At 46.0% G+C, this 23,336-nt stretch overlaps 2 non-coding genes across 2 annotated transcripts; one reads left to right on the top strand and one right to left on the bottom strand.

The window, feature by feature from the left end:
• Positions 1–398: 398 nt before the first annotated feature.
• On the bottom strand, positions 399–536 carry LOC119924274. Its single transcript, XR_005449082.1, has one exon. It is a non-coding gene; the product is annotated as a small nucleolar RNA SNORA7 (small nucleolar RNA).
• Positions 537–17,187: 16,651 nt separating this feature from the next.
• LOC119924275 lies at positions 17,188–17,325 on the top strand. Its single transcript, XR_005449083.1, has one exon. It is a non-coding gene; the product is annotated as a small nucleolar RNA SNORA7 (small nucleolar RNA).
• The last annotated feature ends 6,011 nt before the right edge of the window (positions 17,326–23,336 follow it).

Below are 23,336 nucleotides of genomic sequence, written 5' to 3'. Positions count from 1 at the left end.
TCAATATCCTTGCTTCCTCTACCATTGTCCAGACCCTAATCAATTTCTTTTTCAAATAGAAAACCATTCCCTACACTGGGTTTTTTGGCCATAGGTACTTAGGTCTTGGCTTAATCTGTAATGAGTGCTTACTCCTGGACTCGATGTGCTCTGACAGTTGTGTGGCCATTCGTTGTTGTCTTATGCTGTCGAGTCATGTCCGACCCATAACGATGCCATGGATACATCTCTCCCAGAACACCCCACCTCCATCTGCAATCATTCTGGTAGTATATCCATAGAGTTTGCTTGGTAAAAATATGGAAGCGGTTTACCTCTGTCTCCTTCCATGCAGTAAACCTGAGTCTCCACTCTCAACTCTCTCCCATGCCTCTCCTTCCCAGTACAGGTGAGTTTTGACTTGTAGCAGATTGCCTTCCACTCGCTAGCCACTGCCCAAGCTAGGAATGGAATGGATATGCCTCTGTTTGACTCTCCCTCCCATAGTCGAGACTGGTAGAATACTGGAAATTCTCCAGATGTGACCCTGAGAGGTGAGCCATCTGTAGCCCACTGCCTTTTCCAGGCATTGTGTCCCAAATGGCTGAACCCCATCTCACTGAATCGAATTCACAAACTCCTTAATCTGGTGTTCTCCTACTTTGCTATTCATCATTTTTGCTATGAAACCATCACACTCTTGACACAAGCATACTTAAGAGCCTACAGAGAGCATAAGATCCTCCCAGGCTAAGTCCTCCTTTTCCTCTGCGCCTCCTCCCCTCCCCATCACCCTGACTCGCTCCCACTACTCCACCACCTCCCTGCCCCACAGCACTTGTACATACTTGCATATGTATATATTTATTATTCTATTTATTTTAGTAATGATGTACATATATCTATAATTCTATTTATTCATATTGATGATATTGTTGCCTGTTTAATTGTTTTGATGTCATTCTCCCCCTTCTAGACTGTGAGCCCATTGCTGGGCAGTGATTTTCTCTGTTTGTTGCTGAATTGTACACCCCAACCGCTTAGTATAGTGTTCTGGCATCAACTATCACCTCTACGCTGATGACACCCAGATCTACATCTCTGCCCCTGCTCTCTCCCCCTCCCTCCAGGCTCGCATCTCCTCCTGTCTTCAGTACATCTCCATCTGGATGCCTGGCCACCACCTAAAGCTCAACATGTCCAAGACTGAATTCCTGTCTTCCCTCCCAAACCCTGCCATCTCCCTGACTTTCCCATCTCTGTGGATGGCACTACCATCCTTCCCGTCTCACAAGCCTGCAACCTAACCTTGGTGTCATCCTCGACCCCGCTCTCTCATTCACCCCTCACTTCCAAGCCGTCACCACAACCTGCCGGTCTCAGCTCTGCAACATTGCCAAGATCCGCCCTTTCCTCTCCTTCCAAACCGCTACCCTGCTCGTTCAAGCTCTCATCCTATTCCGTCTGGACTATTGCATCAGCCTTCTCTCTGATCTTCCATCCTCGTGTCTCTCCCCACTTCAATCCATACTTCATGCTGCTGCCCGGATTGTCTTTGTCCAGAAGCACTCTGGGCATGTTACTCCCCTCCTCAAAAATCTCCGGTGGCTACCAATCAATCTGCGCATCAGTCAGAAACTCCTCACCCTGGGCTTCAAGGCTCTCCATCACCTCGCCCCCTCCTACCTCACCTCCCTTCTCTCCTTCTACAGCCCACCCCGCACCCTCCGCTCCTCTGCCGCTAATCTCCTCACCGTACCTCGTTCTCGCCTGTCCCGCCATTGACCCCCGGCCCACGTCATCCCCCGGGCCTGGAATGCCCTCCCTCTGCCCATCCGCCAAGCTAGCTCTCTTCCTCCCTTCAAGGCCCTACTGAGAGCTCACATCCTCCAGGAGGCCTTCTCAGACTGAGCCCCTTCCCTTCCTTCCTCTCCCCCTCGTCCCTCCTCCATCCCCCCATCTTACCTCCTTACCTTCCCCACAGCACCTGTCTATATGTATATATGTTTGTACATATTTATTACTCTATTTATTTATTTATTTATTTTTCCTGTACATATCTATTCTATTTATTTTATTTTGTTAGTATGTTTGGTTTTGTTCTCTGTCTCCCCCTTTTAGACTGTGAGCCCACTGTTGGGTAGGGACTGTCTCTATATGTTGCCAACTTGTACTTCCCAAGCGCTTAGTACAGTGCTCTGCACACAGTAAGTGTTCAATAAATACGGTTGACTGATTGATTCTGCATGCAGTGAGCACTCGAGAAATACGACTGGCTGAATGAATGAATACAAAGGAAAAATATGACAACTAATATCTTCTCCATCTCTTGTAGCTCTACTCTCTCTGCCTTCCCAACAATCTCTTCCACTGATACCCAACATAAAGTTCTTTCACTTTCACCTCCCACTCATGGGGTGACAGTATTGTAAGGGACCCTATTTCTTCACGTCACTACAACCAGATAATATCACTTACCTGCCAGAATTACTAAGGAGCTTCTGTGGTTTACAGTGAAGTCATTCCCATCCTTAATCCTTTGCTTTACAGCCTGAAGAAGAAAGATAGTAAAAATGCTCTTCTGAGAGCAATGAAGAGAAAAATCTTTTTTACAGGGACACATGTCCCAGAATGTTAAACAAATATTGAATTGAACCACCCTCCTGTAATCATTAAATTCTTCTGCTTGGAAAATCTCTCCTGCTTTGGAGAGCTTGCTACTTCTCTATACATTGTTTGTTTTTAATATGGAGTATTTGGCCACTTATGATTACACAACAGTTTAGGAACTTACAGTGTGAGATGTGTTCTTGTCAGTCTCTGCTGGTAATTTGTCTCAGTACAAACAGAACTGATGACGTTGCTGTGTATACTAGCCAAGTGGTGTCCCCTCTTCATGGTCCTATTGATTGAATCATTCAGTTGTATTTATTAAGCACTTACTGTGTGCAGAGCCCTGTACTAAGTGCTTTGGAGAGTGCAATGTAACAATAAACAGATACATTCCCTGCCCACAGTGAGCATAAAGTCTAGAGGAGTTTACAGTCCAACAATATTGTATTGACAATATCACCTCAGATATCACATCTTTCCTGGCATCCCTTTCTTTCCAGAGCCAATGTTCCAATCAATCAGCCAATAAATCAATAGTATTTATTGAGCACTTACTGTATGCAGAACACTATACTAAGTGCTTGGGTGACTAAGATATAACAAAGTTGGTAGATATGTTCCCTGCTCACAGCGAGCTGACATTCTAGAGGAAGAGGCAGACATTAATATAAATAAACAAATTACAGCTAAACATACAGGAGCTGTTGGGCTGAGGATGCATGAATGAAGGTTGCAAATCCAAGTGCAACACTCCAAATGCTGAATAGGTCAAGCCAATGCATCTAGAAGCATTGCCATCAATAATGATAGCTGTGTATTTGTTAAGCACACACATTGGACCAAGCACTGTACTAATCACTGGGGTAGATAGATGGTAATGAGAATGATAATAATAATAGCAAATACCATTATTATTCTTATTATTGTTAAGCACTGTACTAACTGCTGGGGTAGATACAAGGTATTCAGGTCAAGCACTGTCACTGTCCCATGTGGGACTCACATTCTAAGGGTGAGGGAGAATAGGTATTGGTTCCCCATTTTACAAATGAGGAAACAGACACAGGGAAGTTAATGATATTTATTAAGTACTTACTGTGAGTACAGCACTCTGCTAAGTGCTTGGAAGAGTACAGTTCAATCTAGTTGGCAGACAAGATCCTGTCCCTTATGGAGTTTACAATGAAAGGTAATAATAATAATAATCGTGGTATGTGATTGTCTTGTCTTATGCTGTCGAGCCATCTCTGACTTATAGCGACACCATGGAAACCTCTCTCCCAGAATGACCCACCTCCATCTACAATCGTTCTGGTAGTGGATCCATAGAGTTTTCTTTGTAAAAATCCAGACGTGGTTTACAATTGACTCCTTCCATGTAGTAAACTCGAGTCTCTGCTCTCAACTCTCTTCCATGCCACTGCTGCCCAGCACAGTGAGATTTGACGTGTAGAAGATTGTCTTCCACTCACTAGCCATTGCCCAAGCTACGAATGGAATGGATATAGCTCTACTTGACGCTCCCTCCCATAGTTGAGATTGGTTGAGTATTGGAAACTCTCCAGATATGACCCAGAGATGGAGTAGTATGTGCTAAGCTCTTATTATGTTCCAGGTACTGTACTAAGCACTGAGTTGGATACAAGCAAGTCGGGTTGGACACCATCTCTGTCCAGGTTGGGGCTCACATCTCACTCCCCATTTTCCAGATGATGTAGCTGAGGCCTAGAGAAGTGAAGTGACTTGCCCAAGGTCACACTGCCGACAGGTACACAGCAGGCGAGAGACATAACTGCTATTAGAATGCTGTCTGATTCTCAGGCTCTTAGGCTCTTTTCACTGCCCACTCTGAACAGAATTAGGTGAAAGCCTGCAACTCAGGTAGCAGAATTACCAACACTCTCTGCTACTCTCCCACCCTTCCCAGCAGTATCCTCAGAGGAGCTCTCCTCCCTCCTCTCAAGTGCTACTCCGGCCACCAGTGCTTCTGACCCCATTCCCTCTCATCTCATGAAATCTCTTGCTCAGTCCCTTCTCCCCTCTTTAACTTCCATCTTCAACTGCTCACGCTCTGCTGGTTCCTTCCCCTCTGCCTTCAAACATGCCCATGTCTCTCTCATCCTACAAAAAAAAACCCTCTCTTGACCCCTCCTCACCTTCTAGTTATCGCCCCATATCCCTCCTACCATTCCTTTCCAAACTCCTTGAACGAGTTCTCTACATGCACTGCCTCGAATTCCTTAACACAAACTATCTCCTCGACCCCCTCCAGTCTGGCTTCCGTCCCCTACATTCCACGGAAATTGCCCTCTCAAAGGTCCCCAATGACCTCCTGCTTGCCAAATCCAACGGCTCATACTCTATCCTAATCCTCCTCGACCTCTCAGCTGCCTTCGACACTGTGGACCACCCCCTTCTCCTCAACACGCTATCTAACCTTGACTTCACAGACTCCGTCCTCTCCTGGTTCTCCTTTTATCTCTCCAGTCGTTCATTCTCAGTCTCTTTTGCAGGCTCCTCCTCCTCCTCCCATCCCCTTACTGTGGGGGTTCCCCAAGGTTCAGTTCTCGGTCCCCTTCTGTTCTCGATCTATACTCACTCCCTTGGTGACCTCATTCACTCCCACGGCTTCAACTATCATCTCTACACTGATGACACCCAAATCTACATCTCTGCCCCTGCTCTCTCCACCTCCCTCCAGGCTCGCATCTCCTCCTGCTTTCAGGACATCTCCATCTGGATGTCTGCCCGCCACCTAAAACTCAACATGTCCAAGACAGAACTCCTTGTCTTCCCTCCCAAACCCTGCCCTCTCCCTGACTTTCCCATCACTGTGGACGGCACTACCATCCTTCCCATCTCACAAGCCCGCAACCTTGGTGTCATCTTCGACTCTGCTCTGTCATTCATCCCTCACATCCAAGCCATCACCAAAACCTGCCAGTCTCAGCTCCCCGGCATTGCCCAGATCCACCCTTTCCTCTCCATCCAAACCGCTAGCCTGCTCGTTCAAGCTCTCATCCTATCCCGTCTGGACTATTGCATCAGCCTCCTCTCTGATCTCCCATCCTCGTGTCTCTCCCCACTTCAATCCATACTTCACGCTGCTGCCCGGATTGTCTTTGTCCAAAAACACTCTGGTCATGTTACTCCCCTCCTCAAAAATCTCCAGTGGCTACCAATCAATCTGCGCATCAGGCAGAAACTCCTCACCCTGGGCCTCAAGGCTCTCCATCACCTCGCCCCCTCATACCTCACCTCCCTTCTCTCCTTCTACAGCCCACCCTGCACCCTCCGCTCCTCTGCCGCTAATCTCCTCACCGTGCCTCCTTCTTGCTTGTCCCGCCGTCGACCCCCGGCCCACATCATCCCCATGGCCTGGAATGCCCACCCTCCCAACATCTGCCAAGCTAGCTCCCTTCCTCCATTCAAGGCCCTACTGAGAGCTCACCTCCTCCAGGAGGCCTTCCCAGACTGAGCCCCTTCCTTCCTTCCTTCCTTCCTCTCCCCCTCGCCCCCCTTTCCATCTCCCCCATCTTACCTCCTTCCCTTCCCCACAGCACCTGTATATATGTACGTATGTTTGTACATATTTATTACTCTATTTATTTATTTATTTATTTTACTTGTACATATCTATTCTATTTTATTTTGTTAATATGTTTGGTTTTGTTCTCTGTCTCCCTATTCTAGACTGTGAGCCCACTGTTGGGTAGGGACTGTCTCTATATGTTGCCAATTTGTACTTCCCAAGCACTTAGTACAGTGCTCTGCACACAGTAAGCGCTCAATAAATATGATTGATTGATTGATTAAGCTGCCCTCCATCAATGGAGGAGCAGGAGTTAGGAAACTGAACCTTGGTTGAAGTAGTATGTCATGCAGTGAGAGTCTTTTCAATCACTTTCTTTGCATAAAGTCCCTGCAAATTCAGGAGTACACTTCCTAGAGGATTCTGTATGTAGCTGCCAAATTCCACACTTAGTATGTGTCAGTCAGCAACACTGTGAACATTATAGTGAAAAGCATTGGTGCAATGGGTAACACCATTTGTGACAGCAAAGTGTGTCCTTAAACAGCTTTTATCCATAACTCTGACTGCCGTTCCAACAGAGTAATACCATATGATGATAACAAATTTGGGAAAGCCAAACATGAGGAGGATGACTCCCAGGTCTTCATGATTTACAAAATCAAAAACAGCTTCGCATGGTCAATGAAGACCATGTACAGGGCCTATTTTGAAAGAGTAGAATCAAGGTCAGTCATGCAAACCATGAGAAAGCAGCACAGCCGAGTGGCTAGAGCACAGGCCAGGGAGTTAGAAGGAAGTGGGTCCTAATCCCGGCTCTGCCACTTGTGTTCTATGTGACCTTGGGCAAGTCATTTTACTTCTCTGCTTCAGTTACCTCATCTGTAAAATGGTGATGAAAACTGTGAGTCCCAAACGGGACAGGGACTGTGTCCAGCCTAATTAGTTTGTAGCTTATATCCACCTCTGCACTCGGTACAGTGCCTGGGAGATAGTAAATTCTTAACAAATATCATGAAAAAATAAAAAAACCCTCATTTCTGCTGTGATGCAGAGATTACAAGTTTATAGAACTTTACAACAAAGAACATTCACATTGCAGCTTATGTCCCAAACCTGTTGCCACACCTGAGGTTTATCTATGTCATCCAACAGATTACATTTTCTCTAAATTGATTAATGTATCTGAAGAACATCCCCAAATTTCCCAATATTGTTCTATCCAAAACACTTAGAGAAATCACACATTATGGAGAAACAGAGTGCACTTGGGTTTATCTTGCTCTGAACTTTTGTATATAAAAAACTCTCATAACCTCACTTTGAAAATGACCCGTGTGACCAATTTAATCCCTGGTTCCCTAAGGAGAAATAAGGAATGTTTGGTTATTAACTTTCTGGTGGAGAGATGCTCTGAGGTTCAAGTGAGGGAGAGGCTGTCAGCACTGTGTTGAACAGATTAGAACCTGACTCTGCCCAGAATCCCTATTAATAGTGATGGAATGATCTTTTCTTGGAAATGGCTAGAGCTTTTCAGGATTTGATCTGAATATTTTCTTTTCCCAGGGATAGAGGATAGGAAAACACATGAAAAAGTTATTACTGAAATTAAATCAGATGAGAAAAGATTTAAATCAGAGGGCTCTGATATTTCTTGGGAACTAAATCCATTTTGTAGCGAAGGAAAATCTGCAATAGCAAACTAGTAAAGAGAAGTTTCTTGGGGAAAGTTATCAACTTCCTCCGAATAACCTGATTCTTGGAGGGATGCATTTTCGTTAACCACAATGATAATTTAATGCTCACAAATAGGTAACAATCCGATACTATATCATAATTAGTAGACTTAAAAATACCTTCTGAAGGCATCCTTCTCTTTTTAAAGAACATCAAAATTTCCTTCCTTCCTTCATTCATTCATTCATTCAATCCTATTTATTGAGCACTTACTGTGTACAGAGTACTTTACTAAGCGCTTGGGAAGTACAAGGTGGCAACATATAAAGACGGTCCCTACCCAGCAGCTGGGATAGCATTTTTTATACTCTTTCTCCTTTTGGAAAGATCCCATTGAATAAGGAGTTGATATTTCAAGTAGACCCTTTCCGTAACTCTGTCATAATTCCTAATCAGAATTGGCAACCACTATAAAGAGTAAATGAGTATGTCTCTGCCTAGTTACAATTTTGTAGTAAAAGCTGTATGACTGCATTCTGGTCTCCTGGAGAGTTTCCATAATTACTAGGCTCTTAAAGGTTTGTAAACATTCTTGAAATGGTAATCAAAATCTAAATTAAAGTTAAATGCCTCAAAGTTTTTTCAAGATGTACCCTCTTGATTCATTTAAACACATGAACAAATTTGACTTCAGTAATTTCGGAATTTGAGGAAGGAGGAAAAACAAATCAGCTTCACTGAAGAGATTTTTGCAAGCTAAGCCATATGAAGGATTTATAAATGGTCATCTTTTTAAAGGCTCAATTGAAAATTTCCATAGTGAACTTCAGAGTTTACAATAATACAACCTGTATGATCATCATCATTATCAGTGGTATTTATTGAGAGCTAACTATGTATAGAGCACTATACTAAGCACTTGGGAGAGTACAATTCAACTGCATTGGTAGACATATTCCTTGCCCACGGTGAGCCTATGGTCTAGATGGGGAGACAGACATTAGTATAAATAAATGATTCGTTATATATAATTTAAAGATATGTACATATCTACAGGAGATAGATCCCTCTAGCTCTGCACTCATAATGGAAGTTGTGTTGAAACTTGAGAAGGGAGAATAGGGATGTAATATCGCTGCCAGTCTGCGTTCACCAAAGATAGAGATTGCATTCAGCACTTCTGTGGAATTCCTGTAACCAAGCCTCAAAATATCAAGTGACAAGATGGTGTCAGGGCTGTATAGATGGTCTTCCCAGGATTCTTTGAGGCATACTCTCTACTCTCGTAAACTCATGCTTGAGGTGTTTCCTATATACCTGAGGCTAGCCATCTAGAAATAACAGCATTGGACTGAATGTCAGTAGAGGTTCCATTCCCTGCTTCATCGCTTGTCACCTTGTGAACTTGGGAGAGTTAATTAACTTCTTCATGCCTGAATTTTCCCATCTGTAAAATGGGGATGAAATACCTGTCTTCCCTCCAGCTTGGACTGTGAGCCTCATGTGGTACATGGACTTGGTCCCGTCCAATTGTCTTGCATCTACTCCAGCACTTGGAACATAGCAAATGCTTAATAAATAATTATCATTTTTTAACATAGGTTGAAACCTGTTGAACAATGAGAAACCAGAAAAAGTCAGAAGAGGAAATAGAGGGAAGAATCACATTCTAATTATTTTGCAAGGGTAGGAGTTCACAGGGTGGGTAATAATAGTATTTGTTTAATACTGTGTCAAGCACTGTTCTAAGCTGTGGTAGATACAAGCTACTTAGGTTGGACACAGTTCCTGTCCCACATGGGGCTCACAGTCTTAATCCCCATATTGCAGGTAAGGTAAATGAGGTACAGAGAAGTTAAAAGACTTACCCAAGGTCACACAGCAGACGAGTGGTGGAGCCAAGATTAGAACTCAGGTCCTTCTGACTCCCAGGCCCGTGCTCAATCCATTAGGCCATGCTTACTCCCATGGCCATCTTCTGTCCCCCTTACACCCAAGCATAAACACACACACAAACACACACACACACACACACACACACACACACACACACACACACAAACACACACACACAGAACCCCTTTGTAGGTGCTGAACTCACTATCTTTTCAGAACTGTGGGAATAGGTGAGAGAAAATTAAGCTATTGCAACATCATTTTAATTCCATGTAGTTGTTCAGTGACTCTGCAGGATCGAAAGCTTTCCCCATTCAAAGTGAGCATAAACTTCTCCCATCACTGTTGTCTGAAAGGGAAAACGTGGGCTTCTTTGACTTCCCTTATATCCAAGCACAGATATCGAATCAAATGTGATCAAATAGCAGTATCCTTCCCTAAGTGTGCTTCTTTATTAATTCTTCCAATATCCCCCAAACTGTAGCCACATTTTCCTTCTGAATTTCAATATTCATTTCTCAGTAGAGATGCTGAAGCCACTGGCTGCAGGAAACGATACTGGAATGGCCGACTTGATCCTCACGGGCCTGACAGATTCTCCAAGAGCCCAACTGGTCCTTTTCATGGTATTTCTATCTATATGATTTCTGTGGTGGGGAACCTAGGGCTGATCCTGATAATCCATTAAGACTCTTAGCTTCACAGCCCCATGTATTTTTTTCCTGTGTGGTTTGTCTTTTGTTGATCTGAGTTACTCCACAGCCATTACTCCCAAAACCTTAGATAATTTATTAACATCCAGAAAGAAAATCTCATTCATTGGCTGCTTTGCCCAAATGTATTTTTTCATTTCATTGGCAGGAACAGAATACTTTCTCCTCTCTGCAATGACATACGATCGTTGTGTAGCTATCTGTAACCCACTGCTTTATTCCTCTGTTATGTCCTCAAAAGTATGCATGTGGCTTATGGTTGGGTCACATGGAGTTGCTTTTACAAACTCCCTGATAGTTCTTCTGTTCATAGCTAGGTTGTCATTTTGCAACTCAAATGTAATTCAACATTTTTTTCTGTAATACCTCACCAATCTTGGTTTTGTGCTACACTGACACACACAACACAGAAATGATGATCTTTATCTTAGCAGGCTCCACCCTTGCAATGTCTCTGATAATGATTACAGTATCTTACATGGCTATTACCTCTGCCATTTTGAAGATCAACTCCACTGTGGGAAGAAAAAAAGCTTTCTCCACCTGTGCTTCCCACCTCACGGGAGTCACCATCTTCTATGGGACTTTAAAACTTTACATACCTAAAACCAAGTAAATCTTACTCCCTGGGTAAGGACCAAGTGGCTTCTGTTTTCTGCACCATCGTGGTCCCCATGTTGAAACTCCTTATCTACAGCCTGGAAAGTAAAGAAGTGAAAAATGCTTCATGCAGAGTGATTCGTCTGTGCCCTTCCTGGCTGGAAGCAGGACAACAGGCAGAAGTCACTCATTGTAGAATAAAGGAGAAGTCATCAGGGTGGAGACCTGGGAAGAGGGCTCTGGTCCAGGACTTCAAGCCCAGACTCTCTGTGTGGCCTTCTCCCTCCCTCTGGTCCTCACCACAGGCCTTCTCTCCATAGGTCTCTTCTGGAGCTCCTGCCGGTGTGGTCCGAGTCCCACGACCACCACCACCTCAAGGTGCTACTCCTGGTCCCTCCAGGGTGGCCCAAGCAGGGTTCAAATGACCTTAAGACCTGCTCATTCATTCATTCAATCATATTTATTGAGCGCTTGCTGTCCGCAGAGCACAGTACTAAGCGCTTGGGAAGTACAAGTTGGCAACATATAGCGACGGTCCCTACCCAACAATGGGCTCACAGTCTAGAAGGGGGAGACAGACAACCAAACAAAACATGTGATCAGGTGTCAAGTGATCAGAATAAATAGAAGTAAAGCTAGATGTACATCATAGACAAAATAAAGAGAATAGTAAATATGTACAAGTAATTTAAATAGAATAATAAATCTGTACAAACATATATACCAGTGCTTTGGGAAGGGGGAAGGAGGTAGGGCGGGGGGATGGGGAGGGGGAGAGGAAAAAGGGGGCGCAGTCTGAGAAGACCTCCTGGAGGAGGTGAGCTCTCAATAGGGCTTTGAAGGGAGGAAGAGAGCTAGCTTGGCAGATGTATGGAGGGACGGCATTCCAGGCCAGGGGGAGGACGAGGGCCGGGGGTCGACGGCGGGACAGGTGAGATCGAGGCACAGTGAGGAAGTTAGTGGCAGATGAGTGGAGGGTGCAGGCTGGGCTGTAGAAGGAGAGAAGGGAGGTGAGGTAGGAAGGGGCGAGGTGATGGAGAGCCTTGAAGCTGAGAGTAAGGAGTTTTTGCTTGATGCATAGGTTGACTGGTAGCCACTGGAGATTTTTGAAGAGAGGAGTAACATGCCCAGAGCATTTCTGCACAAAGATGATCCAGGCAGCTGCGTGAAGTATAGACTGAAGTGGGGAGAGACAGGAGGATGGAAGATCAGAGAGGAGGCTGAGGCAGTAATCCAGTCGGGATTGGATGAGAGATTGAATCAGCAGGGTAGTGTTTTGGATGGACAGGAAAGGGCGGGTCTTGGCGATGTTGCCGAGGTGAGACCGGCAGGTTTTTGTGATGGAATGGATGTGAGGGGTGAATGAAATAGTGGAGTCGAGGATGACACCAAGGTTGCGGGCTTGTGAGACGGGAAGGATAGTAGTTCTGTCTACAGTGATGGGAAATTCAGGGACAGGGCAGGGTTTGGGAGGGAAGATCAGTCTTGGACATATTGAGCTTTAGATGGCGGGAAGACATCAAGATGGATATGTCCTGAAGGCAGGAGGAGACCTGAGCCGGAAGGGAGGGAGGGAGAGCAGGGGCAGAGATGTAGATTTGGGTGTCATCAGCGTAGAGATGATAGTTGAAGCCATGGGAGTGAATGAATTCACCAAGGGAGTGAGTGTAGACAGAGAACAGAAGGGGACCAAGAACCGACCCTTGAGGAACCCCTACAGTACTGGGATGGGAGGGGGAGGAGGTGCCCACAAAGGAGACTGAGAATGAACGGCCAGAGAGATAAGAGGAGAATCAGGAGAGGACGGAGTCTGTGAAGCCAAGGTTGGATAGCGTGTTGAGGAGAAGAGGGACCTCCCCTGGCTCAAAGCTACAGGGAGTTGGGATAGCCTTATTACTTCATCCGGTCCTAGAAAGGAGAACACCAGCAAGGACACTCAGGTCACAGCCTCCATCTCCTCAGCCTTGTGTCCAGGGCTGTTCGGAAGAATCCAGCATCCCCAAAACCTCCAATAGGAAGATCCAAGAATGGGGGGAACAAGAGGTCCAGGGCATTCACCACTGTCCCCTCCCCATGGCATCCTTCACCCCAGAAACTCCAAAAAGCAAAATCTTGGCCTAGAATGACTTCACTGTGAAATTCATTCAGTGGGGCCACAGGTAGACAACGTATTATGTGACAAAATGATGGGGACAGTCTTGTTAAATGAAGGCAATAGAGGTGTGTTGCATAAGCCTTTTCTTGTAAAATTCATTGTCTTCTGGATTAGTCCCCACTCAAGATGATTTCCTCCAACTGGTATGCTCCTTATTAGTTCCCTCACCGTCTTCTTCATGTTCTATATGATGATAATGATGACGACAATGATGATGATGATGATAATGGAATTTGTTTAGCACTTGCATGTTCCAAGGGCTTGGTGGACACATGGTTAACAGGTCGGATGTCCCTCGTAGAGTTCTCAATCTTATTCTCCATTTTACAGATAGGGTAACTGAGGCACAGAGAAGTTAAGTGACTTGTCTACAGTCACACAACTGACAAGTGGCAGAGCTGAGATTAGAACTGAGGTCCTTTTGACTCCCAAACCCAAAAGGGGTCTTCTGCCTCTACCTTCAATGTTTACGGGTGACTGCTTTTCCTAAGGAGCAGCATCTAGGGCCTGTCCTGCCTACCTCTTAGGGTGTGAGTCCCGTGTGGAGCAGGTTAGCTTGATTGTCCTGTGTCTGCCCCAGGGTTTAGAGCATTCTTATTATAGGAACATCATCTCACAGCAAGAATACTTCAGTCTATAAATACGAATCTTAATAAGGAAGCATGCTTGAAATTGATAAAAATTGTCAGGGGTAAGGAGAGAGTTGACTCTGACATTGTTATTGATCAGATACTTATCTTCTTTGTGTTCTTGGTCAAGTCACTTATCTTCTCTATGCCTCAGTTACCTCATCTGTAAAATGGGGATTAAGATTCAGCCCCAGGTGGGATATGAACTGTGTCCAAACTGATTAGCTTGTATCTACCTTAGTGAATAGTTCAGTGCCTGGCGCATAGTAAGTGCTTAACAAATACCATTAAAAATGCTGAAACTATAAAAATGAAGGATATTCAACGAAGTTGAAGTTGTTAATTCCTAGACAAGTGAATATCAGTGATGTCAAGGGAAAAATTTACAGATGATTGAGGGCTCAAGGAGGATTTCTACATTTGCATGTGCTTGGTCTGGAGGAATTATTAGGAGAGATATTAGATGTTGGGAGGACAATCCACATGGGTAAATAAAAAAGAAGCAATCATTGTTCTGTTCCAATCAATCAATCAAACATATTTATCAAGTGAACTGTGTGCAGAGTATTGTACGAGGAACTTGGGAGAAGACAATATAAAAGAGTTGGTAGACACATTCCCTGCACACACTGAGCTCATAGTCCAGAATCTATTCCTCCAACTACCATTTGGAGCCACTGTGTGGGAGAGAATACCAAGTTCGAGAGACCACCAGAATTTGTCAACATGGCTTTTTTGTCTAATTAATGTAATAATTGTAAGGAAACAAAACAGATAACCACTTAAAGGCAATCATCATCCATTTCTTTCTCAAATGATATTTCTGTTGCTGTATAATTAAATATTGTAGTTTATAAATGCTCAGCATGTCAACATTTAACTGGTCAATATATTCATACTTTTCCAACAGAAATAAATACCCAAAAGCATTTGGCTAAATAATCCTGTAATCTGCTCCCACTCAGTGGTACAAAATTAAGCCTATTACAGCACACAACCGTAGGGAGCGGGGGAAGGCGCTGAGCAAGGAACAAACAGGGAACAGGCAGTATGTGCACACAAACTGCACCCAACGGCTCAAGGCCAAACAGACTCAACAACAGGAGATAAAGAGACCAGGGCAAGAAAAACAAGCTTGCACCTGCAAGGCTCGGAGGCGACCTCAAGGCCATATCCGCAGCCAGCGATGGTTGGCAACGGGTGGCTGGGGGCGAGCCAGAGCAAACGCTTCGTGACTGGACAGAGCTGTTGCTAGGCTAGTGGCTGGAGGGCGGTGTGTGCTACATGGCAAAACCTCGATACGCCATTCCCCGAGAAAACCTTGCCCCTGGACAACGGAGGGTATAAGAGACGAACAAGACAAGGGGGGGGGGGGCGCTCTCTCTCTCTCTCTCTTGCTCTCTCTCTCTCTTTCAACCATGTAACCGCTGATAGCAAATAAACGGCAACCAAGCTTTGAACCTCTGGCTGACTCTTCCTGGTGTGAACGCGTGGGCTGCATCCGGAGACGTCCGAAGACCCGGAGAGGGTAAGAACCCGAGAGTTGCCCCCGAAACCACGGAGAGCAACGCACAACACCTTCATAGGCTACTTGAAATTCTCCAATAAGCTTTGGACACCTTCTGGCCCCCCTTGTTTATATGCTATTAGAAAGAAAAGCTTATATCAGTCTATTTTCTAGATGAATAAATTCATATTAGCCTTAATAATTCCCCAATCTAGTCTGAACTGGTTGAATCAAATGTCTCTTCAACCGAATCCACCAGAATCGACTTAATTATTGAAGAGCTTCTTGGGGAGTTTGAGGAAGTCGAGGAGGGGTTCTATAGGATTTGCAGTGGGAGGGAGTTCCAGGCAGAGAGAAAAACATGGGAAAGCGATCCCTAGCAGAAGAGTCAAGAATGAAGTACCATGTGGGAGAAGTGAAGAGTGCTAGTTAGGTGTAATGGGAAAAGAGAATGGATAATTAGGAAGGACAGAGTTTATTGAGTGTTTTAAAGCCAGTGATTAGGAGTTCATACTTGATGTGGAGAGGACTGGAGAACCACTGGAGGTTTTTGAGGAATGGAGAGATGTCGCAGAACAATTCATCAGAAAGATCAACATTTTAGAGTACTAATGTGACCTGATGGATAGAACACGGGTCTGGGAGTCAGAAGAACCTGGGTTCTAATCCCTACCCTACCCCAAGCTTGCAGTGTGACCTGGGGCAAGTCACTTTACTTCTTTGTGACTCGGTTACCACATCGGTAAAAAGGGGATTAAGATTGTGAGCCCAATGTGGGACGTGAATTGTGTCCAACCTGATTAGCATGTATCTAGCCCAGCACTTAGTATAGTGCCTGCATCTATACTCATAGTGAGCACTTAACAAATGCAACAAAAAAATATGCTGGGCTCAGAGTGAAATCCGGATAGGACAGGAGAGCAACTAATGCAGCTGTCAATCCATGAGTGTTTTTCTGGGAGGGAATATCTTGCAAGCTAGGCCTTCCCAGACTGAGCCCCCCTTTTTCCTCTCCTCCTCCTCATCGCCTCCGTCCTACCTCTTTCCCCTCCCCACAGCGCCTGTAAACATGCTTGTACAGATTTATTACTCTAGTTAACTTGTACAGTCTTTTAGACTGTGAGCCCACTTTTGGGTAGGGACTGTCTCTATATGTTGCCGCACTTAGTACAGTGCTCTGCACACAGTAAGTGCTCAATAAATACGATTGATGGTTGTACATATTTACTATTATATTTATTTTGTTAATGATGTGCATTTAGCTTTAATTCTATTTGTTCTGATGACTTGACACCTGTCCACATGTTTTGTTTTGTTGTCTGTCTCCCCCTTCTAGACTGTAAGCCCGTTGTTGGGTAGGGACCGTCTCCATATGTTGCCAACTTGTACTTCCCAAGCGCTTAGTACAGTGCTCTGCATACAGTAAGTGCTCAATAAATACGATTAAAAAAAAGAGCACAGGTGCTAAAGAATCGTCCCAATCATCACAAGCATTTATTAAATTTAGAGGCACTGAATTAAACACTGGTGAGATTTTTTTATGGAAGAGAATAATAATAATAACTGTGGTATTTGTTAAGTGCTTACTATGTGCCAGGCACTGTACTAAGCACTGCCGTGGATAGAAGCAAATCAGGTTGGACACAGTCCCCTTCCCATGTGGGGCTCACAGTCTTCATCCTCATTGTGCAGATAAGGTAACTGAGGCACATAAAAGTGAAGTGACTTGCCCAAGATCACAAAGCAGACAGGTGATGGTGACAGGATTGGAATCCATGTCCTTCTAACTTCCAGGCCCGTTCTGTCCACTAGACCACACTATCAAGTGATTGTATAATTGACTGACATGGTCTCTGACCCTGGTTTGGGGGAGATGATAAGTATGGATCCTCTCAGGGTCATACCTGAAGAGTTTCCAGTACTCTACCACTCTTGACTACTGGAGGGAGAGTCAAGCAGAGGCATACTCATTCCATTCCTAGCTTGGTCAGTGGATAGTGAGTAGAAGGCAATCTGCTACAAGTCAAAACTCACCTGTGCTGGGCAGCAGAAGCATGGGAGAGAGGCGAGGGCAGAAACTCATTTAGTGTGTGGAAGGAGGCAATGGTAAACCACTTCCATATTTTTTACCAAGAAAACTTTATGGTTATGCTACCAGAATGATTGCACATCTCTTCTGGGAGAGATGTAACTATGGCATATACTATGGGTCAGAGATGACGCAACAGCATAAGACAGACAGATAATAAGTATGGAGAAAATACATCAGTGACTCAGAAAAACAGGCTAAAGTTAAATAGTACAACACTGGATGGAAAGAGGGAAAACTAACTGTCCAGTAGCCAATGGCCTTTATTGTACAATGCCCCAATGAGAGGAGGACTGTAGTGCATTTTCAGGAGTCTATTTAGCCACAGCAAGGGCTAGGTTGACTCAAACGCTTTACGGGTGGTTGTTGAATGGAACACCTATCTTCACTGTCAAAATCTTTGGAGCCTTCACTTCAAAACCAGGGGCTGGAAATTTATGTGAAGTAACGTGAATTGGGGAAATGTATTAGTGCATTTTTGTCAGGGAATAGGCAGGGACAAGAGGGTCCTAGACTGCCTCAGTGTGGATCTCAAATGTTGAATTCCTCAACACCAACTCTCTCCTCGACCCCCTCCAGTCTGCCTTCCTGTCATCATCAATCATCAATCATATTTATTGAGCACTTACTGTGTGCAGAGCACTGTACTAAGCGCTTGGGAAGTACAAATTGGCAACATACAGAGACAGTCCCTACCCAACAGTGGACTCACAGTCTAAAAGGGGGAGACAAAACCAAACATACTAACAAAATAAAATAAATAGAATAGATATGTACAAGTAAAATAAATAAATAAATAGAGTAATAAATATGTACAAACATATATACACACACATATATACACACGTATATATATATATACAGGTGCTGTGGGGAAGGGAAGGAGGCAAGATGGTGGGGATGGAGAGGGGGACGAGGGGGAGAGGAAGGAAGGGACTCAATCTGGGAAGGCCTCCTGGAGGAGGTGAGCTCTCAGTAGGGCCTTGAAGGGAGGAAGAGAGCTAGCTTGGCGGATGGGCAGAGGGAGGGCATTCCAGGCCCGGGGGATGACGTGGGCTGGGGGTCGATGGCAGGACAGGCGAGAACGACATACGGGGAGGAGATTAGCAGCAGAGGAGCGAGGGTGTGGGGTGGGCTGTAGAAGGAGAGAAGGGAGGTGAGGTAGGAGGGGGCGAGGTGATGGAGAGCCTTGAAGCCTAGGGTGAGGAGTTTCTGCCTGATGCGCAGATTGACTGGTAGCCACTGGAGATTTTTGAGGAGGAGAGTAACATGCCCAGAGCGTTTCTGGACAAAGATAATCCGGGCAGCAGCATGAAATATGGATTGAAGTTGGGAGAGACACGAGGATGGGAGATCAGAGAGAAGGCTGATGCAGTAGTCCAGACGGGATAGGATGCGAGCTGGAATGAGCAGGGTAGCGGTATGGAAGGAGAGGAAAGGGCTGATCTTGGCAATGTTGCCTAGCTGAGACTGGCAGGTTTTGGTGACGGCTTGGATGTGAGGGGTGAATGAGAGAGCGGAGTCGAGGATGACACCAAGGTTGTGGGCTTGTGAGACGGGAAGGATGGTAGAGCCATCCACAGTGATGGGAAAGTCAGGGAGAGGGCAAGGTTTGGGAGGGAAGACAAGGAGTTCAGTCACTGTCCCCTACATTCCATGGAAACTGCCCTCTCAAAGGTCACCAATGACCTCCTGCTTGCCAAATCTAACGGTTCATACTCTATCCTAATCCTCCTCGACCTCTCAGCTGCCTTCGACACTGTGGACCACCCGCCTCTCCTCAACACACTATCCAAACTTGGGTTCACAGACTCCGTCCTCTCCTGGTTCTCCTTCTTATCTCTCCAGTCATTCATTCTCCGTCTCTTTTGCAGGCTCCTCCTCCCCCTCCCATCCCCTTACTGTGGGGGTTCCCCAAGGTTCAGTGCTTGGTCCCCTTCTGTTCTCGGTCTACACTCACTCCCTTGGTGACCTCATTTGCTCCCACGGCTTCAACTATCATCTCTACACTGATGACACCCAGATCTACATCTCTGGCCCTGCTCTCTCCCCCTCCCTCCAGGATCACATCTCCTCCTGCCTTCAGGACATCTCCATCTGGATGTCTGCCCGCCACCTAAAACTCAACATGTCCAAGACTGAACTCTTTGTCTTCCCTCTCAAACCCTGCCCTCTTCCTGACTTTCCCATCACTGTGGATGGCACTACCATCCTTCCCGTCTCACAAGCCCGCAACCTTGGTATCATCCTCGACTCCGCTCTCTCATTCACCCCTCACATCCAAGCCGTCACCAAAACCTGCCGGTCTGAGCCTGCAACATTGCCCAGATCCACCCTTTCCTCTCCATCCAAACCGCTACCCTGCTCGTTCAAGCTCTCATCCTATCCTGTCTGGACTACTGATTCAGCCTTCTCTCTGATCTCCCATCCTCGTGTCTCTCCCCACTTCAATCCATATTTCATGCTGCTGCCCGGATTGTCTTTGTCCAGAAACACTCTGGGCATGTTACTCCCCTCCCCAAAAATCTCCAGTGCCTACCAATCTGCGCATCAGGCAGAAACTCCTCACCCTGGGCTTCAAGGCTCTCCATCACCTTGCCCCCTCCTACCTCACCTCCCTTCTCTCCTTCTACAGCCCAGCCCACACCTTCCACTCCTCTGCTGCTAATCTCCTCACCGTGCCTCGTTCTCGCCTGTCGCGCCATCGACCCCCGGCCCACGTCATCCCCGGGGCCTGGAATGCCCTCCCTCTGCCCATCCGCCAAGCTAGCTCTCTTCCTCCCTTCAAGGCCCTAATGAGAGCTCACCTCCTCCAGGAGGCCTTCCCAGACTGAGCCCCCTCCTTCCTCTCCCCCTCGTCCCCCTCTCCATCCCGCCGTCTGTCACCCGTCATCCGGGGACGGGTTCGTTCAGTGATCGGCGAGGCGAGAGAGAGAGAGAGAGAGGCCGGGGACGGAAAGCCTAAGCTTTATATAAAATTTATTCTGCGAGGTGAATTGAATTTATGTAATTGTTTAGGTGCAATGGATTGAGCTTCCCTTTCGGGAGGAATATAATCAATTAGCAATATTAGAGCTTCCCTACACGGGTGGAACACAATCATCCGTTAATCGCACGTGGGTGAGTTGGTTAACTCTCACCCATGTGCACTTCCCACTCGGGAAGAATCCACTTACTTCCCCACATGGGAAGAATTCATTACATTACCCGCGCACGTGGTGGGCGGCTAGCTCTCACAATGTGCTCTCCCTACATGGGAGGAATACACTCATAATTCCCATCAGCAGCGGGATACCTGGGTCCCACCCACGAGACACTCACCCGTCCCGCGACCCTTGCCTCAGTGTGTTGGTTCTAGTTGTAGAGCGGGCATCTGGCCTTCTGGGCAGGGAGAGACACGTGGGCTGCTGCTGCTGTGGCAGCTGCTCCTGCTGCTGCGTGTCCTGGTGTTCTGACCCCGAAGGTCAGAGGCGACAGGTATTTATTGCCTGTGCCCCTAGGCCATTCCAGCTTCCGGCCTCAGTCTATCCAATCTCTGCCTCCCCGCCTCCTCCATACCTAATTTGATTGGCACGGGGGTGAGGGACACTTTCTGTATTCCCAGCTTGGGCTGTCAATCTAGCAGATTTGGTCATGGGGGTGGTATCCCACCCTCACTTCCGAGTTCCACCTGCTGGCTCAGGTGGTCACGAGATAGCTTTTGACCTTGAGATGGCCGGTACCCAAGGGTCACCTCGGGACACCGTCTTACCTCCTTCCCTTCCCCACAGCACCTGTATGTATGTATATATGTTTTTACACATTTAGTACTCCATTTATTTATTTATTTATTTTACTTGTGCATATCTATTCTATTTATTTTATTTTGTTAATATGTTTGGTTTTGTTCTCTGTCTCCCCCTTCTAGACTGTGAGCCCACTCTTGGGTAGGGACTGTCTCTATATGTTGACAACTTGTACTTCCCAAGAGCTTAATACAGTGCTCTGCACACAGTAAGTGCTCAATAAATACGATTGATTGATTGATTGATCGTTCTCCCTCCCCACCCCATCAGTCAGTCAGTCAGTCAATCACATTTATTGAGCACTTGCTATGTGCAGAGCACTGTACTAAGGACTTCAGAGGGTCTAATATAACAAACACATTCCCTGCCCACAGAAAACGTACAGTCTAGAATGGGAGACAGACGTTAATATGAATAAATATATTACAGATAGGTACATAAGCCCGTCTCTTGCCATTGGATTTGGCAAGAAGGTGGTCATTGGTGACCTTTGAGAGGGCTGCTTTGATGGAGTGTAGGGGACAGAAGCCAGATTGGAGGGGGTCAAGGAGAGAGTTGTCATTGAGGAATTCGTGGCAGGAGTGCAGACGACTCATTATAGGAGTTTGGAAAGGAAGGGTAGGAGGTAGATGTGGCGATAACTAGAAGGGGAGGTGGGGTCAAGAGAGAGATTTTTTTGGGTGGGGAAATGTGGGCGTGTTTGAAGGCAGAGGGGAAGGAACAAGTGGAGAGTGAGCGGTTGAAGATGGAAGTTAAGGAGGGGAGGAGGGAAGGGGCTAGAGTTTCCTTTAGATGAGGGGGAATGTGGTCTAAAGCCCAGGTGAATGGAGTAGTACTTGAAAGGAGGGAGGAGATCTCATCTGAAGATGCTACTGTGAAGGATGGGAGAGTAGCGGAGAGCATTGAAAGTCGGGGGGTTGGAGAAGGGGGAGGGGTGACTTTGGGGAGCTCAGACCTGATGGAATTAATTTTACTAATGAAGTAGTAAGTCAGATCATTGTGAGTGAGGGGTGGAGGAGGGGGAGGAATGGGGGCCTCAGAAGGGAGTTAAATCATCTGACGGGGATGATTGGCCTGGGTGTCAATAAGGGACGAAAAATAGTTTTGCCTGGCAGCAGAGAGGGCAGAGTTAACTCAGGAAAGAATAAACTTAAAGTGAACAAGCGTGGCCTGATGTTTAGAGTTTCTCCAGTAGCGTTCAGCCACTCGAGCATTAGAGCAAGGGAGGCAGATAGTGGCAGTGATCCAAGGCTGTAGGTTAGTGGTGCGAAAGCAGCAAAGGGAAAGGGGAGTGAGCGAGTTGAATTGAGTAGAGATGGTGGAGTTGAGAACAGTAAGCATGTGGTCAGGAGTGGGTAGAGAGGATAGGGATGCGAGGTGGGGTGCGATGCGTTGGGAAAGATGGATGGGCTTGAGAGAGCAGAGGTCTCTGTGGGGTAGTAATATAGATTTATAGCGGGGAGAAGTGTGAGTGAGGAGGCAGGTGAGAACGTAATGATCAGAGAGAGGGATTTCAGAGTTGTTGAGTGTGGAGATAGTGCAGCAGTAGGAGATGATGCAGTGGAGGTTGTGGCCAAGTTGGTGAGTGGGCGAGGTGGGGTGGAGCAGAAGGGTGGCAGCATCAAGGAGAGATAGAAGGCGGGCAACAGAGGAGTCACCAGGGACATCCAAGTGGATTTTGAATTCTCTGAGGATCGGAGTGGGCATGGAAAAGGAGAGAAGGAAGGTGAGAAAAGGGTCAAAATAGTTAAAAAATTTTGCCTTGGATGGTCATGGTATCAACATTACAGTTGAAACATAGTTTAATGCAGTCACAGTTGTGAAGTCCTGATCTCTGCAACAGCTAAGTCACAGCTATTCTTCTGGATTAAAAATTTTAATTATATAAAAAGATATGCAGATGTCAAATAAACCAGTAAAGTCTAGAAGTTTGGATTTGTGGGGGGGGGGGGTGCGGGGGTTTGTGAAATACAGAGTGTCCTTCAGTGGGAGACTTTCCAAAGAGAACTTTCCAGGAAACTATTTGGATCCCCTGATTATCTCTGCTTCTGGTAAGTCTCCTATTCGAAGGACATGAAATTGATGTAAACAGATATGAATTAATTTTGAAAATAAAAGGGACTTTAGGGTTTAAAATGATATATCCCCTTCGCGTCCCTAG

This window comes from Tachyglossus aculeatus, unplaced genomic scaffold (genome assembly GCF_015852505.1).
Source record: "Tachyglossus aculeatus isolate mTacAcu1 unplaced genomic scaffold, mTacAcu1.pri scaffold_89_arrow_ctg1, whole genome shotgun sequence".
NCBI classification, from domain to species: domain Eukaryota; kingdom Metazoa; phylum Chordata; class Mammalia; order Monotremata; family Tachyglossidae; genus Tachyglossus; species Tachyglossus aculeatus.
The sequence above is the reverse complement of the archived record's forward strand: the minus strand, read 5'-3'. Positions and strand labels throughout refer to the sequence as shown.